Raw genomic sequence first — 15,502 nt, forward strand, 5'->3', positions numbered from 1 at the left:
CTTGAACATCATCAAATTTCTTTTGGCCCAATCTTCAAATTTTTCGAGGTCACTCTGTACCGTATCCCTACCCTCCAATGTACCTACCTGACCCCTCCGCTTAGTGTCATCTGCAAATTTGCAGAGGGTACAATCCATCCCCTCATCCAGGTCATTAATAAAGATGTTGAACAGTACTGGCCCTAGAACCAATTCTTGAGGCACTCCACTTCAAACTGACCACCAACCCAACACTGAGCCATTGACCACTACCCACTGGGCCTGTCTGTCAAGCCAGTTTTCTATCCATCTTACAGTCCATGTATCCAACTCATATTTCTTTAACTTATGGGCAAGAATATAGAATCAGAGAATCACAGAGCTGGAAGGGACCTCAGGAGGTCATCTAGTTCAGCCCCCTGATTGAAGCAGGATCAACCCCAACAAAGTCATCCCACCCAGGAACCTGTCAAGCTGGGACTTAAAAACTCCAAGGCTGTGTCTACAGGGCACAAATCTTCGAAACAGCCATATTTTGAAGATTACGAATGAGGCGCTGAATTGAATACTCAGTGCCTCATTAGCATTAGGACACTTCTGGCCGCAGTGCTTCGAAAGCCCTGCTTTCAAAAACGCGCAGCTTGGCACAGCTACCCGGGGGTCCTTTTCGAAAGGATCCACCCCTTTCAAAATCGCCTTATTTTGATAAGTGATCGGGATAAGGAGATTTTGAAAGGTGCAGGGTCCTTTCGAAAAGGACCCCCGTGTAGCCACGCCGAGCCACATGCTTTCGAAAGCGGGGCTTTCAAAGTGCCACCACCAGAAGCGTCCTAATGCGAATGAGGTGCTGAATATTCAGTTCAGTGCCTCATTAGTAATCTTCGAAATGGCCATTAGCATGGCTATTTCACAGATTTGTGCCCATGTAGACACACCCCAGGGATGGAGAATCCACCACCTCTCTAGGCAATGTATTCCAGTGCTTCACCACACTCCTGGGGAAGTAGTTTTTCCTAATATCCAACCAAATCCTCTCCTTCTGTAACTTCAGACCATTGCTCCTTGTTCTGCTATCTGACACCACTAAGAACAGTTTCTCACCATCGTCTTTAGATTTCCCTTTCAGCAAGTTGAAGGATGCCTTAAATCATCCCTCAGTCTTCTCTTCTGTAAACTAAACAAGCCAAAATCCCTCAGCCTCTCCTCATAGGTCATGTGCTCCAGCCCCTTAATCGTTTTTGCTGCCCTCTGCTGAACCTGCTCCAGCACATCCACATCCTTTTTATACTGGGGGCCCAAAACTGGATACAATATTCCATATGTGGCCTCACCAGTGAAGAATAGAGGGGAACAACCACTTCTCTAGCTCAGCTCGAAATGCTCCTCCTAATGCACCCTAATGTGCCTTTAGCATCCTTGGCTACAAGGGCACACTGTTTACTCATATACAGCTTTTCATCCACCATAACCCCTAGGTCCTTTTCTGCTGTACTGATGCTTAGCCAGTCAGTCCCCAGCCTTTAATAACGCTTGGGATTCTTCCGTCCCCAGTGCAGGACTCTACACTTCTCTTTGTCGAACTGCATAAGATTTCTTTTGGTTCAATCCTCCAATTTATCCAGGTCACACTGGACCTATTCCTACCCTCCAACATATCTACCTCTCCCCCTAGCTTTGTGTCATCTGCAAACTTGCTGAGGATGCAGTCCAGTCCCTCATCCAGGTCATTAATAAAGATGTTGAACAACATAGGCCCCAAAACCAAGCCTTGCAGCACTCCGCTTGAAATCGACTGCCATCCAGCTATTGAGCCATTGACCACAACCCGTTGGGCCCAACTATTAAGCCACCTTTCTATCCATCTTATAGTCCATGGATCCAATCCATACTTCCTTAACTTATGGGCAAGAATGTTGTGGGAGACTATATCAAAAGCTTTACTGAAGTCAAAGTATATCACATCCACTGACTTCCCCATGTCCACAGAGCCAGCTACCTCATCATAGAAGATAATCAGATGGGTCAGGCATGACTTGCCCAAGTGCTCCAGAATGGATTCTTTGAAGATTCCCCCCATGATTTTTCCAGGGATTGAGATAAGGCTGACTGATCTATAGTTCCCTAGATTATCCGTCTTTCCTTTTTTAAAGATGGGCACTACGTTTGCCTTTTTCCAATCATCTAGGACCTCTCCTGCTCTCCATGAGTTTTCATAGTTAACACCCAAAGGCTCTGCAATGATATCTGTCAATTCCCTCAGTAGCTTTGGATGCATAAATCTGGACCCCATAGATTTGTGTGCTTCTAGCTTTTCTAGATAGCTTTTAAACTGTTCTTTCCCCACTGAGGGCTGCCCATCTCCTTCCCAAACCACATTGCCTAGTGCCATAGCTGGGGAGCTGGCTTTGTCCGTGAAGACTGAGGCAAAAAAAGCATTGAGAACTTCAGCCTTTCCCACATCATCTGTCACCAAGTTACCTCCCTCATCCAGTAACTGCCTCACATCTTCCCTGATAACTCTGTTATTGTTAACACACCTGTAGAAGCCCTTCTTGTTGCCCTTCACATTCCTTGCTAGCTGTAGTTCCAATTGTGCTTTCACTTTCCTGATCACCCTGGCATTCTCCAGCCATGTATTTATACTCCTCCTTACTCATCTGTCCAAGTTTCCACTTTTTATATGCATCCTTTTTGAGTTTAAGCTCACCAAGGATTTCCTTTGTGAGCCAAGCTAGTTGCCTACCATATTTGCTTTTCTTACTGCACATGAGGATGGTTTGTTCCTATGCTTTCAGTAAGACCTCTTTAAAATACTGCCAGTTCTCCTGACTTCCTTTACCCTTCATGTTAGCTTCCCAGAGGATCCTGCCTATCACTTCTTCCAGGGAGTCAAAGTCTGCTCTTCTGAAATCAAGGAACTGTATTTTACTGCTCACCTTTCTTTTTGTCAGGATCCTGAAATCTACCATCCCATGATCACTGCAGCCCAGGTTGCCACCCACTTCTATTTCCCCTAATATTTCTTCCTTGTTTGTGAGCAGCAGGTCAAGCTGCGCGTGGCCCCTGATCATTTCCTTCAGCATTGGTACAAGGAAGTTATCCCCAACATTCTCCAAAAACTTCCTGGATTCTTTGTGTGCTGCTATATTGGTCATATGGTCATACTGAGCTATCTGCCTTAAATTAGAATTTATCTAGTAGTGTAGACATAGCCCAAGAATCTTTTCAATAAAGAGATACCAGATTCATCCTCCTGAGTCTGCTCTGATCATGTCATCCCCTCACTGTTTTGAAACGCTTAATAAGCTTTGCACACCTTGCATCAATTTTCAGTGTTTTGCCCTCATCTTCAAAGCTCAGAGCCCTGCTTCCAAAGAGTATGGAACTGGTAAAAGTTTAGGGAATATCACTGATGTTTTTAAATGGTGATATGAAACAATCTATATTTTCATGAGCCCAAGTTTGGATTAACTACAGAATTGAAGAACTGCAGAGGATTTATGTTTGTAAAACTTTTGCATTAAAAATCCAATGGTGGTAAATAACTATAAGTTGCTCATTCATTTAACAAACTAGTATCAACACATTAAAAGTAAACCATTGGATTTGGCTCCAGTTAGCTGCCTTGTTGGCAGCAGACTCAATCAATGTGGAAAATGACACCTCTCACCTCTACACATTGTGTTCTCTTGTCAATTAATTGTCAGTTAATTGGCAGCGGCACCTAACATTTGTTCCACTATTACCCTGCTGAATAAGTTCTGTGGATAAACAGAGGTTTCCATTTCCAGTAATGTCAGTTTGCAACCTTTCATGAGCCTTAAAATGCGTTTACCTGAAAGCTACAGGGAATTACACAAAATGCGTATACGGGATTTCACAGAAGAATTAGACAACTACAAAAAGGAGGAAGTCATTACTTAATTGTGTATTTTTTCTTAGAAAAGAAATCTAGGATTACCAAATTACAGCATTGCATTTATTTTCAATCAGTTGAATAGTGGACAGATTATTTTCACAGGTTCCATCTACATGTTTCACAGTGTACCAGGAAAGTATGTTTCTGTGTTCATAGACCAACTTTGTGAAACTTATACTGTATCTCTGCTTCCATTGTGAGTGTGAACTTGATTATGCGCTTCACTGTATATTGTAATTGCCATGTTCCCACTTGGGTTGGGAAATGGGAGCACATTGTGCTTGGATATCTGTCCTTGAATGGAAAGGGCATTAAGGGCCTTACAAAAATACTACTGCCTTATCCTGCTGACATAATGAGAGTTACCAGCAGGATCATTAGCTTCTAAATCCCATTTGAGGGCAGAATCCAACCCCTAGGCTAGAGCATGGACAATCTCAGTTCAACTTCAGTGAACACACTATCATGCTGGTGAGAGAGCTTCTCCTTCCAGTGCAGTTTATGCACTAGGGCAAGAGGTAGTAGGTTTGTTGAAAGAAGGCCTACCCTCAATATAGCACTGTCTGCTGCAAAGGGAAGGTTGGTATGATTGTATTGCTCAGGGATAGTTACATCACAGTAAGTTTGTGGCACAGACCTAGCCTAAGGAAAACAAGAAAAGGTGTCCAAACCTAATTTTGAAAGGGACTTGCTTTTAAGCAAGGAAGAGTCACCATTCTCAGATTGAGAAGACTGAGCAGGAATGAAGGTTGCAGAAGGGGCCTGGACCCTCTGAAGGACACTGACCAGGCCCAGAAGTTCTCTCAAGAGTGGTGGATCTCTAACTCTCTAGTGTTTTTTTTTTTATCAGTAAAGTGCATGTGTTGAAGATGTTGCTTTACAAAACATGTATGTTGGTTAACTGTCAAGTGGCTACCAAGGTCCTATGAAGGTGAAGCTCAGGGAGTCACAATATGTAAGTCCCATAGGAAACTTGAGGGTTCAGCACCGGTTTTGGCAGCTGGGCTACCAAGGTCCTCCCAAGAAAGGTTACCAGATACAGCATCTGCACCCTCAAGAGTGTTCCTGCAAGATCAGACTTAGGGTTTGTCTACATGCCTTGAATGCAGGGGCCCGTAGAGGGGGAGAGTTGCAGCATGTGCTGACAGTTTACATTGTAACTGACCCAGGTGGATCTTGTTAATGCAAATTAATAGGTACTTAGTTCACATTAATGTAGTCCACAGACTAAGCACCTTTCATACTAGCACCTTCCACACGACAGTTACATCACAATACTTAAGTGCATGCTGACACTCATCCCTCCCACCCCCAATACACACACACACACACACACACCCTAGTCACCCTACATGCACCGTGTAGATAAGCCTCAAGAGACAGTGTCTGGATTCTGCTCAGACAAAGACTTCGACACATGCAGGGTACAAAAAACAGATCCAATATAGAAGACTGGTGACTGTTCACCAGGAGGAACTCAGGAAGGGCTACAGGAACATCTAGCAAGTTTCTCTGGGACTAATAATTACAAATATAGAAGTAATCAATCAGTGAACTACATTTCTATCAGTAGACTGAACTTCCAATTAAGATGTCTAGTGATTGAAATTATATGGAATTTCAAATGATAATGTTCTTTCTGTAAAATTATACTGTTAAAAAAAAGTCCAAGATGTGCTATGTTATCCTGACATTGTCTGCCTGAACAAAAGCAGGTTTTCTTCAAGGAGTTGGCAAAACAGAAGGCCAAGGTCAGCCTGATCACTTGCTGTTTCAGCAAATTGCTAAGAAGCTGCAAATTCTTGGGAGATTTTACTCTATTGCTTATGAGAAAAACAAAGTAAGAATTCCAGCCTTGAAAAATATATATCTTTTAAATGGTCTGCTACTTGCTTTCAACAAAGTAGGGCAGGGTCCATGACTCAGAACAGATGGCCAAAAGAAATGGTTTCTGATTCCTCTGACCTCTGAAATGCTGTATGGACAGGAAGTATAAATCTAATGATTAAGTCTTGGACTGTTAGACTAGACACTAGAAGAGTACATCTTACAGGAAATTAAAAAAAAACAATATATTAAGATTAGTCTCTGGGGAAATAGGTCACTGGTTTGGATATATCTAGCTCTGTACCTGTAAGATATGAGGAAGAGCGAATTATTGATATTTTATAACAAATGACAGTGTCAAAAGATAATATATAAAATTTCAACTACTAATTTTAATTATAATGAACTCTTCAGTTAAACTAAAATATCTGTAATAGTAAATGAGCAGTTTAGACCTCTCTTACTGGGCCATTTTTTTTAAATATGGATCCAAATAATTACATAATGTAATATATTACCCATATTTAATTTTATTAAAAAGGATCTTATTGAAAATAAATGGCTCAGCAGATTCCATGATTTAACTTCTTTATTTCTGATTGATCGTCATTAAGAATACCCCATTATTTTTAAAATTAACATAGGAAAAACCAAATCCAAAGGAAAACATATCCTGATTTTTTACTAGGTCATGTCATATTCTTCATTATAAATTCTATGAAGATAAATTACAGAATAGGTGACAAATAATATTTCTTATGTTATCCACATCTAACACATATATGATTGCATGATTGATGAAATATATTATGTGTAAAACTAACAAAAGTATGGGCAAAAGCCAGTAACATCTTGCAGCTTGTTTTATTGATTTTTCAAATGCAATATTATTAAAAGTGTTAAGTGTAGGTCTGGCTTAAGACGAGTAATTAGACATCTGTGAGTCCTCATTCCTTGGGAGACAGGATTAGAGAGGTAAATGGCTCTGCAGACTGGAAACAGAATGCATGTATTACCCTAAAGTAAGGGGGAACACAGAGGGAACCATTTAAAATGGACAGGATAATAATAAATAAGAAAAACCTGCAATGTAAGATGAAGCAAAGAGTAAATTGAGCATAGACAGACCAAGATGGCAAAGCACTGGTTCCTACAACCAGTACAAGTATCGGAGGGGTACCTGTGTTAGTCTGGGTCTGCAAAAGCAATGAGGGGTCCTGTGGCACCTTATAGACTAACAGACATTTGTGACCATAAGCTTTCGTGGGCAAAGACCCACTTTGTCAGATGCAGGACCAGGACCAAAACACTCCAGACCCTCCTTTCCCAGCCATTTATCTGCCCTGTCACCAAACTCTGTTCCAGTGATGAGACACCCAAGATGCATTATGTAAAACTCAGAACAGAGTTTGGTGAGTGCCTAGCAGGGAAAGGAGAGTGCAAAAGACCTAACCAAGGACAAGAGTTACTGCAACTGCTGAGTAACAAGCCCGTTGTCAATCCAGAGGGTAGAAAACAAACAAAAGAAGAACTAAGGAAGTGAGAACTGAAGGACCCGCAGAGGCATTAACACAATAATGAACCAACTGAAGGGAAAGTATGAAACATTTAATGGTTTGGAAAAGGATGGAAAACTTATGCAGATATGGCATAAAGTTGTATATGAAGACAATGAATCCTCATTCCATCCAAGAACTCTAAACTTCACTCAGGCTTCTTAAGCAGACCCCCTAAAACTTAAGAGAGGTATTAGCTTCCCAGAGAGCTCTCACCTATTTGGACTGAGTAGATTTCTGCATACAATACAGTCCCATGTCAGTGTGTCTGGAATGATGTGCCAGTATCCTGAACAATCAAGATTGAAGTACCTAGGAAAGCAGTTCTTCACTGTTGTCTAATACAGATTCTGACCATCTTCAATTTCTATTTACATAGCTCCAGCTCCCAAAAACCTCACCTACAGTTTCTTCAGTCTCCCCTTCCTTTGCCAACACCTGTCTCTCCAAAACTCTACTTAACTCTTTACTGACACCAGCAAACACCTCAGTGCATGTCCTTTGCCGCAGCCCCATAGGTGTGGGAACTAGGAATCTGGGGGTGGTGAACACCCCCAGGTTTTAGCTGAGGCTGCAAAGCCAACACCATGTCCCTGTCCTGGCTCCTGGGTCCCAGAACTGCTGTTTCACTCCTATCCCAGCGCGTGGTTGCTGGCCCTAGGGATCTGCTCCTGGCCCCATGCCCACCCCCAGTGGAGGTAGATGGGGTAAGGTGTCTGGCTTTCAGCACCACCACCACTATTAAAAATGTTTCATGCCACTGCACCTACCTATCACAAATGATGACTATTTAGACAGGGGGAGGCTAAGCCAGGCTCTTCTAAGGTATCACTGTCTGCCAGATTCATGTTTTGACTGAAGAAGTGACAAGGCTGCAGGCCTGAAAGCAGTCCTGCTTCAGAAGAATCTCTGCTATCCAGGCAGAGCAAATGCACTGGTTGCTTTTTAAAGAACCCTGGATTCATAGATTCCACGTCTATGAGCAATCATTTTGATCATGACCTCCTATATAATACTGGCCATAGAATATCATCCCAAATAATTCCTAGAACACAGTTTTTAGAAAAACACCTGTTCTTGATTTTAAAAGTTACAGTGATGTAGAATCCACTATTACCTTTGGTAAATTATTCCAGTAGGTTATTTACTTTTAGGGTTAAAAACTTATGACATTGCCTATCTGACTTTGTCTAGCTTCAGCTTCCAGCCATTGCTAGATAAACAAGCCAATTATCAAACATTTGTTTCCCATGTAGGAATTTATAGACTGTAATCAAGTCCATCTTAACATTCTCTTTGTTAAGTGAAATGGACTTTAGGAGCTCAATATATGACTATGTCTACATTAGAGAGCTTACAGCAGCAAAGCAGAACCACTTCAATATAATGCAACTGAATCACTCCAGTATCTCTCATGGAGCCACTCTATGTCAATAGGAAAGAGCTTTCCCTTCAGCATAATTAATCCATTCCCAATGAGCAGCAATAGCTATGCTAGCAAAAGAAGCTCTCCTGCTGACAAAGCACTACACAAGCTACCACTTACGTCATCTTAAGTTGCATCACTTTGGGGCAGGGGGCAGAATATTTACACCCCTAAGAAGCATAAGTTTTGCCAGCATAAGTGGTTGTGTAGATGTACTAAAGGTATGTTTTCTAGTTCTTTGATCATCATCCTGGCTCTCTGAACTCTCTCCAGTTCATTAACCTGTTTCTTGAACCGTGGACAAAAGAATTGGATCCAGTTTACCAAAAGTGCAAACACCATTGTCAAACACAGAGGTAAAGTAACCTGTTTACAAGCTTTTTTGGCCATAGTTTCACAATGGGAGCTCTTGTTCAGCCATTTAATCACCACAACCCACAGTCTTTTTCAGAATCACTGCTTCATAGGATAGAGTCCCCCATCATGTGTGTGCATCTGACACTCTTTATTCCTACATTATACATTTCACCATATTCAAATGCATATTGTTTGCTGTCACCCAGCTTACAAAGCATTCCAGACCACTCTGTGTCAATGACCTGTCCTCTTCATTATTTGTCACACTGACAAATATTTTCCTACTTTTTGTAGGTAAGCTGCTACAACTACCATGCATGTTGTGAACACTCAAGCAACAGCAGACAGACCAAACTGAAGCAATGTGAGCTATTAAGGGTAGCTGTTCACCATGTATCTGAGATACTGCCAACCGAAGCATTAAAAACATGGCAATGTAACTGTCCTCCTGTTCCCCTGAATTGAGGGTAATTATGCAAAATTTTATTTTCTTCAGAAATTTGTCCAACTCTCTTAGAGCTATAGTAGGCCAGAGGCTACCTTATGTCTTGGGAATAGGAATTAGTGGGAATAGAAGCCCTTTCCCCTGAGGTTCAACAGGACTTTCCCTGAGACCCTTGTCTGAAGAAGAAATTGGACCTTCTGTTGAATGGCAGTCTTATGAGAGTGGTCCCTGAAGAGTGATGGGAAAAAGGCAGGTGGCAATGAACTAGATGGCTTACTCCACTCCTATCATTCTTGAGACCCACTGGTCTAAAGTTATTTGGACCCAAGAACTTTGGAAGTGGGATAAGCAATGATAGAATGAGGGGGGAAAAGGTGAAGCTATGGTGACTGGAATGCTATCCTTGATAAACTCATCACAATTTCAGTTTGTACAAGGCAGCTGTATGGGATGAGCCCACCGATGCTGAAGAAAAGGACAGCAGACAGCATCTCCTGTAATATCTGCTCTTTCTCCTCAGTGGAGCTTGGGATGAGGGAGCAGACTTCTGGTGTCTGTATGGCTGCTGAGGATGAAACTCACTTCCTTTTACCCCTGAGGTATAGATCCCAAGGGATTTGGTTTTGGCCAGTAATCCCTAAAGCTATAAAGTCTGTCATGGGCTTTCTCCAGAAGGATAGTTCTGGATAGTTTATTGGGCTCCTAAGAGTAGCCCAGATGACTGCAACTATGACCACCATCGAATAACTATTGCTAATGCTATGGTCTTAGCAGACATGTCTGCACAATCCATACTGCCCTGGATGGCAGTCCTGGTTACCAGTGCACCTTCTTCAGTCATTATTTCAAGTTTTGCTCACAGTCTTCTCATAGCTTGTCTTGGAATTTCATGAGGCTCTGCCAGAGGGACATAAAGGAAAGCCTGCTGGTTTGTAGTCCAGAGTTCCAGGCTTCTGAAAGAATAACCCTTGTAACAAGGCAGATCTAGACTCTAAGGCCGTATCTACACTAGCCAAAAACTATGATGTCTTTGGCTACATCTACACTAGCCAAAAACTTCAAAATGGCCATGCAAATGGCCATTTCGAAGTTTACTAATGAAGCTCTGATATACATATTCAGTGCCTCATTAGCATGCGGACGGCCGTGGCACTTAGAAATTGATGCGGCTCATCCAGACGGGGCTCCTTTTCGAAAGGACCCTGGCAACTTCAAAATCCCCTTATTTCTATCAGCAGATGGGAGTAAGGGGAATTCAAAGTAGCCGGGGTCCTTTCGAAAAGGATCCCCGTCTGGACAAGCTGCGCAGTGGCGAGCCGCGTCAATTTCAAAGTGCCGTGGCCGTCCGCATGCTAACAAGGCTCTGAGTATATATATATCAGAGCTTCATTAGTAAACTTCGAAATGGCCATTTGCATGGCCATTTTGAAGTTTTTAGCTAGCGTAGATGTAGCCAAAGACTTTGATGTTTGGCATAGAAGTTTGTTGTCTGTGTCTTTCCCACTCTTTGGCAGCTGGCACCACAAAAGAGCCAGGCTTCAGGGGTGTGGGGAGAGAAAATAAAAATGTCCATAGCATAGCACAATACAACTTCTCTTGACTTAGTTTGCTTTGGGGGACAAGGAGGAAGTTACCTACCAAATTGCCTTAACACACTTAATTGGCTCCGTTAATTGACAAAATCACCCTGGATAAGATCACCAATACCAGGATGACATGTTTTTTGTGTACCCCTTGAGCCTGAATATGCAGGAGAGAGGCTACTCTTTTTAAAAGATCTTGATGAGCTCTGTGGTCTTTCAGCTCCAGTGAGTCACTCGAGGACTGCACAGCCTGGTGATGAGGGCAAGGAAGCAGTAGGCATCTGAGTGGTGACTGGCTTGTGGTTAACAGTGTGAAGGGTGCCTGAGGTGAGGGGCTTCTGGCTGCTCAGCACCCGTCTCGGTATTGGGTTCTCAATACCATCATCTTCAGTGCATGATCCATGACAGCAAATGAGATGTTTGCAGAGAGATCTTAGCTGGATGATGAAGGAGATATACCATGATACCCAGAATGGTCTCTGATATGGGCTTTATGCACATCCTATGTCCCAGCCCATAAGCTGTCGGAGACATCGCAATGCTGAGGGACCTGCATAGCCATGGTCCTAATTACTCTGCTTAGGAATATGTTACTCACCCCGAGAGGGATACAGATTTGAACCACAGGGATCATTACTGGTTGCAGACCATCCCCTCCTTAATATTTGTCTGAGAGGCTGAGCCTGTCTCTTGTGGCAGAATATGTCTCTGGGGCTGTTCAGATTGACACACTCTCTTAACTCCACAAATGTCCTTCAAGAGGATTGATTTGATGGACCTGGCACAGGCTCTGAAAACAATAATCCCCTCTTGGAAGAGGATGAGTATTCAGGAGAGGGCTCTCACCCCCAAATGCTTCTTTGGGTCTCTGACTCTGTCTGATTTAAACACCAATGCAGTCAAGTGAGGAACTGAGCCTGCAGAATGGTCCTGAGGAGCCTCTGACATCTCTGATGGAACACTACCTCCCAAAGTTAGTGTATGTGCTGCATGCTTCCTGCATGATGACTGATGGAGGTCAAAGCGCTGTATCCATAAGCAAGTACTTAAGCCTCACCACCTTATTTTTATTGAGCAGGGGCCTGAATTCTTTGTAAATGTGACATTCCTCTCTCTAACCTGGCTTTCCCCAAAAAATATCAAGCAGGCCAGTCCAGGTTGCTGGCTGGCATAGATTTTACCATCATCTGGGAAGACTCAAACTCCGGTATATGTGGCAATCATTCTGGCACTGGTCCCAGTCCCAGGAGAAAAACATGGTCAAGAAAGACCAGACCCTGAAACCTAGTTCTAAAAGTTGTCCAATACTAACGATAACTAAAACTAATTAAAAGATGGAGGGCAGGGGGGAGAGAGGATCTATACATAGAAAGGAGAGAGGGAAGCTCTCAAGTTAACAAGCCTTGATTGCCCTGACAACCACCAAAGGTGGTAAGGAGGAGCTGAGATTAGTCAACTCTTTTACACAAGCGTACAGTGTCATGCTAGGACAGAGGTACATGAAACACCCCTGCGAGATACTCCTGATGGAAAAAAAAATCTCCAATATCAAATGCCCAGGGTCATTCACACCCCAGTAGAATGGACATGTGTAATCATCTAAAGAATTTATGTTGTCTTCCAGGTCAGGTAAAAATATTAAATAGCTACATCAAAGGCATTGTAGCCATTCTGAGCATAGCATCATATTTCCAGTTCACCTTATTAGCCACCCTTACTTTCAGGTCTTTTTAAGTCACTACATTCAAAGATAGAGTCCCCCCATGCTGTGAGTTGGGTTTACACTGCTAGCTGTAAAAGACATGTGAGATATACATAATAAAATTTTCAATTGTTTTTAGTGCCCTTATCCCACTCTTCACCTCCTACCTGCAAGTTAATTACAAAAGTGGATTTGCCTTAACACTCCAAAGCATCCTTTAATGTCTTGACATATCCCACTGACTCCAACAAAGTGGAGAATGAATGATTAGAAGCTGTCAAAGCACTACTTAGGAAACTAGAACAGCATGACATGCTTCCCAAATAGCATATATCACATCAGTTCCACAATTTTGATATAAATGGAGTTACGGACCTCAGGGGACACCAGGACAGCTGTCAGAACCAAATGCACACTGAAAATAGATCTTCTGATGTCAGAGGCAGAATTGGAGAGTACAGAGATTTCTGAAAGAATACATCAAATCCCAAAACACAATAGGACCCACTGAAAGAGTATTAAATTACAGCCCTCTTTCTTCTCTTTTCTAAGTCAACACCCAAACAGCATAAAGGAAGCAAGCATTGGACAGGGTCAGGAAGGGTGAGGCTGAACAGGCCTATTAACATGCTAGGGTTGACATTCTGGTACTCTTTATTCCAAACAATATTTTGTTCTCCTTAACCTGAACTTCCAGGTATCCCTGGGTTGAAATTGCCAGATGGTCTTTGCAGGTATTTCACACTGTCAATATGCAGCCACCAGCTTCCTTCTGGATTTAAATCAGGAAATTTTTGCTCTCTACTGATGTCATCACCTGCTGAAGTAATTTTTTGTGATCTCCTACAGAACTGCTTAGGATACAGGAAGCTGAGGAAAAACTTAGTTTGTAGTAGGAATCTTACAAATATTTTGCTCATTTATTTGAAAGGAATCACAACTTCCAGTTTCTTTGATGGCTTGAAACCTAAAATACAAGGAAAAGTTTAAAAATAAAGTCAGATTATTTTACTGGCATCTTCGCCACCAAGTGAAGCTCAGTGTTTGGTAACTGGGAGGTGTGAACAGAAGTTGCTAACTGTGTTTACAACACAGGTATTTCTTATTACTTCTATTATATTGTGTCGCCTTCAACACATTAGTCCCTTAAATTAACACTGAAAGCAATCTGTTCAACATCTGAGCCTCTCTGACCTTCTTTGTTTACCACAGCGATCTTCTCCAAATAGGACCAAAAAAGCCATATTCCCACTTTACAATTTTTCACTTCAGGCCTTCAACCTCTTGAATAAACTTTACCAAACATTCACTACTTTTCCACCACTACTTAAAGCAGGGCAATGGTTGTTAACATAACCCTGCAAATAGCACATATCAAGAATATGAAAATGCATGCATCTATCCTTATTTATGGATGAACAAAAATTGTCAGTTGAACCAACTTGGCTTTCATCAGAAGGCAGAGAATGGCTTTTGAACTACAGGTTGCACATTCCTCATCCAGCGCCCTTGGGACCAGACCATCTCCGAAAGATGGAATTTGCTGGCCTAGTGATGGTCCCCTGCTGCTGAACCCCCAGTGTCTCAATGACCCCACTTCTGGGTTGGCCACCCTGCTCCCAGCCTGGCCACATTGCTGGAAGCCAGGGCCACAACAGCAGCTGCTGTACAGCTGGGAGCCAGGGCTGCCAAATGGTTGCCCTCATCTGCCAGCCCTCCTGCTTCTGGAGTCCTGGCCACTGGGACTCTCTGTCCTGGGATCCTGACCTGGGATGTTGCCAGAGACAGAGAGTCCTGGTTTAGGGAGGCACAACTTGTAGAGTCTCACTCCTAAATGAATTGTATAAGCACTTCAGAAATGTGTATTTATAATAATTACAGTTACCTTTACTAAAGTACTGAAAGGTCTGCAATTCATTTTCCACAAAAGAGGATAATTTCAACAAGAGTATTACCATCCTGAAAGAAAGAAAAAAGAAAACCTTTTGCCGACACCACAGACTTAAATACTCAACAAATAAATTCTGTTTTCTGGGGCTGGCTTAGAACTCCCACTGGCAAAATTCACTCTTCCTACCATACTTATTATGCAATTCTGTGAAGATTCTGTTTGAGAGATTAATCAGGTCTAGACATATTACGTGACTCTATCCTCTTTGGGTATTTTGTTCATCCCAAGGCATTCAAACCCCCCAGCTTTATTAAAGAGGGTTTCACATGAAATGTAAGCAGAGCAATATAACAACTCTGACACTTCAATTCCTGGCTGGCTACGGTAGACAAGGGTAGTCCATATAAGATATATCTATATACTTTACATGAAAATTAGCCTCAAGTAAAGTGTTGTAAAATTACACTACATGTTGACCTCTATACCCATTTTTCTGTACTGTGTTCTGTTCGCTGTCTTACTTATATTTACATTTTCTTTTAGGCTGCAAAACTACATTCAAGTTACTACATGTTAAAGACAGTCAGGCAGAGAACACAGTGGAAATCTGATTTTCCAATAATTAGAAATGCACCTAATGTGAAAATGTTCCACAGACCTTCAGCTACTTTCCCTAAATAGCTGAAACTAGTAAAAGTACTCCATTTGGCTGTACTGATCAACAATCAAATACTAAATAGTTAATCAAGTCCGGTATACTATATATATTTCAGTTCCAACTGAAGTTGTGTCCAGAGTTGTTAATTAAATTTCCTTT

The sequence above is a fragment of the Carettochelys insculpta genome, chromosome 2 (assembly GCF_033958435.1).
Source record: "Carettochelys insculpta isolate YL-2023 chromosome 2, ASM3395843v1, whole genome shotgun sequence".
Classification (NCBI taxonomy): Eukaryota; Metazoa; Chordata; order Testudines; family Carettochelyidae; genus Carettochelys; species Carettochelys insculpta.